Source organism: Triticum urartu, chromosome 1 (genome assembly GCF_003073215.2).
Source record: "Triticum urartu cultivar G1812 chromosome 1, Tu2.1, whole genome shotgun sequence".
Lineage (NCBI taxonomy): Eukaryota > Viridiplantae > Streptophyta > Magnoliopsida > Poales > Poaceae > Triticum > Triticum urartu.
Genome location: NC_053022.1, coordinates 137,922,753 through 137,926,856, shown reverse-complemented (window position 1 = coordinate 137,926,856; position 4,104 = coordinate 137,922,753).

Genomic DNA, 4,104 nt, shown 5'->3' with positions numbered 1-4,104 from the left:
TAGTGAGGGTAGGAGGCCCTCTTGAGACACACCTTATGCCTTTGGTGCAGCCCTCCCTCTCTCCTAAGTCCTTCTCCTCTCCCGTGGTGCTTGGCGAAGCCCTGCAGGATTGCCACGCTCCTCCACCACCACCACGCCGTTGTGCTGCTGCTGGATGGAGTCTTCCTCAACCTCTCCCTCTCTCCTTGCTGGATCAAGGCATGGGAGACGTCACCGGGCTGTACGTGTGTTGAACGCGGAGGTGCCGTCCGTTCGGCACTTGGTCATCGGTGATTTGGATCACGACGAGTACGACTCCATCAACCCCGTTCACTTGAACGCTTCCGCTTAGCGATCTACAAGGGTATGTAGATGCACTCTCCTTCCCCTCGTTGCTAGTCTGTCCATAGATAGATCTTGGTGACACGTAGGAAAATTTTGAATTTCTGCTACGTTCCTCAACAGTGGCATCATGAGCTAGGTCTATTGCGTAGATTCTTTGCACGAGTAGAACACAAAGTAGTTGTGGGCGTTGTTTTTGTTCAATATGCTTGCCGTTACTAGTCTTATCTTGATTCGGCGGCATCGTGGGATGAAGCGGCCCGGACCAACCTTACACGTACGCTTACGTGAGACCGGTTCCACCGACAAACATGCACTAGTTGCATAAGGTGGCTGGCGGGTGTCTGTCTCTCCCACTTTAGTCGGATCGGATTCGATGAAAAGGGTCCTTATGAAGGGTAAATAGCAATTGGCATATCACGTTGTGGTTTTGCGTAGGTAAGAAACATTCTTGCTAGAAACCCATAGCAGCCACGTAAAACATGCAACAACAATTAGAGGACGTCTAACTTGTTTTTGCAGGGTATGCTATGTGATGTGATATGGCCAAAGGATGTGATGAATGATATATGAGATGTATGAGATTGATCATGTTCTTGTAATAGGAATCACGACTTGCATACCGATGAGTATGACAACCGGCAGGAGCCATAGGAGTTGTCTTAATTTATTTATGACCTGCGTGTCAACATAAACGTCATGTAATTACTTTACTTTATTGCTAACCGTTAGCTGTAGTAGTAGAAGTAATAGATGACGTGACAACTTCATGGAGACACGATGATGGAGATCATGGTGTCATGCCGGTGACGATGATGATCATGGAGCCCCAAGATGGAGATCAAAGGAGCTATATGATATTGGCCATATCATGTCACTATTATTTGATTGCATGTGATGTTTATCATGTTTATACATCTTATTTGCTTAGAACGACGGTAGTAAATAAGATGATCTCTCATTAAAATTTCAAGAAGTGTTCTCCCCTAACTGTGCACCGTTGCTACAGTTCGTCGTTTCTAAGCACGCCGTGATGATCGGGTGTGATGGATCCTTACGTTCACATACAACGGGTGTTGACGAGCCTAGCATGTACATACATGGCCTCGGAACACATGCAAACACTTAGGTTGACTTGACGAGCCTAGCATGTACAGACATGGCCTCGGAACACAGAAGACCGAAAGGTCGAGCATGAGTCGTATGGTAGATACGATCAACATGAAGATGTTCACCGACGTTGGCTAGTCCGTCTCACGTGATGATCGGACACGGCCTAGTTGACTCGGATCATGTAATCACTTAGATGACTAGAGGGATGTCTATCTGAGTGGGAGTTCATAAGATGAACTTAATTATCCTGAACATAGTCAAAAGGATTTTGCAAATTATGTCGTAGCTCGCGCTTCAGTTCTACTGTTTAGATATGTTCCTAGAGAAAATTTAGTTGAAAGTTGATAGTAGCAATTATGCGGACTAGGTCCGTAAACCGAGGATTGTCCTCATTGCTTCATAGAAGGCTTATGTCCTTAATGCACCGCTCAGTGTGCTGAACCTCGAACATCGTCTGTGGATGTTGCGAACATCTGACATACACGTTTTGATAACTACGTGATAGTTCAGTTAAACGGTTTAGAGTTGAGGCACCAAAGACGTTTTTTGAAACGTCGCGAAACATATGAGATGTTTCGAGGGCTGAAATTGGGATTTCAGGCTCGTGCCCACGTCAAGAGGTATAAGACCTCTGACGATTTTCTTAGCCTGCAAACTAAGGGAGAAAAGCTCAATTGTTGAGCTTGTGCTCAGATTGTCTGAGTACAACAATCATTTGAATCAAGTGGGAGTTGATCTTCCAAATGAGATAGTGATGTTTCTCCGAAGTCATTACCACCAAGCTGCTAGAGCTTCGTGATGAACTATAATATATCAGGGACATATATGATGATCCTTGAGATATTCGCGATGTCTGACACCACGAAAGTAGAAATCAAGAAGGAGCATCAATTGTTGATGGTTGGTGAAACCACTAGTTTCAAGAAGGGCAAGGGAACAAAGGGATACTTCATGAAACGGCAATTCAGCTGCTGCTCTAGTGAAGAAACCCAAGGTTGAACCCAAACCCGAGACTGAGTGCTTCTGTAATAAGGGGAACAGCCACTGGAGTAGAATTACCCTAGATACTTGGTAGATGAGAAGGCTGGCAGGGTCGATAGAAGTATATTGGATATACATTGTGTTGATGTGTACTTTACTAGTACTCCTAGTAGCACCAGGGTATTAGATACCGGTTCGGTTGCTAAGGGTTAGTAACTCGAAACAAAAGGCTACGGAATAAATGGAGACTAGCTAAAGGTGAGCTGACGATATGTGTTGGAAGTGTTTCCAATGTTGATATGATCAAGCATCGCACGCTCCCTCTACCATCGAGATTGGTGTTTGCGTTGAGCATAGACATGATTGGATTATGTCTATCGAAATACGGTTATTCATTTAAAGAGAATAATGGTTACTCTGTTTATTTGAATAATACCTTCAATGGTCTTACACGTGAAATGAATGGTTTATTGAATCTCGATCATAGTGATACACATGTTCATGCCAAAAGATAGTAATGATAGTACCACCTACTTGTGGCACAGCCACGTAAGTCATATCGGTATAAAACGCATGAAGAAGCTCCATGTTGATGGATCTTTGGACTCACTCATTTTTGAAAAGATTGAGGCATGCGAACCATGTCTATTGGTGTATATGCATGAAGAAACTCCATGCAAATGGAGCGTTTGGACTCACTTGATTTTAATCACTTGAGACATGCAAATCATACCACATGGGCAAGATGACTGAAAGCCTCGTTTTCAGTAAAATGGAACTAGAAAGCAACTTGTTGGAAGTAATACATTTTGATGTGTGCAGTCCAATGAGTGCTGAGGCATGTAGTGGATATCGTTATGTTCTTACTTCACAGATGATTTGAGTAGATGTTGAGTATATTTACTTGATGAATCACGAGTCTGAATTATTGAAAGGTTCAAGTAATTTCAGTGTGAAGTTGAAAGATCGTCGTGACAAGAGGATAAAAGATCTATGATACGATCATAGAGATGAATATCTGAATTACGAGTTTGGCACAAAATTAAGACATTGTGGAAATCATTTCACAACTAATACAGCCTGGAACACCATAGTGTGATGGTGTGTCCGAACATCATAACTGCACCCTATTAGATATGATGCATACCATGATGTCTCTTATCGAATTACCACAATAGTCTATGGGTTAGGCATTAGAGACAACCACATTCACTTTAAATAGGGCACCACGTAATTCCGATGAGATGACACCGTATGAACTATGGTTTAGAGAAACCTAAGCTGTCATTTCTCAAAAGTTTGGGGCTGCGACGCTTATGTGAAAAGGTTTCAGGCTGATAAGCTCGAACCCAGAGTGGATAAATGCATCTTCATAGGACACCCAAAACAGTTGGGTATACCTCCTGTCTCAGATCCGAAAGCAATAAGGGATTGTTTCTAGAATCGGGTCCTTTCTCGAGGAAAAGTTTCTCTCGAAAGAATTGAGTGGGAGGATGGTGGAGACTTGATGAGGTTATTGAACCATCTCTTCAACTAGTGTGTGGCAGGGCACAGGAAGTTGTTCCTGTGGCACCTACACCAATTGAAGTGGAAGCTTATGATAGTGATCATGAAACTTCAGATCAAGTCACTACCAAACCTCGTGGGATGACAAGGATGCATACTACTTCAGAGTGGTACGTAATCCTG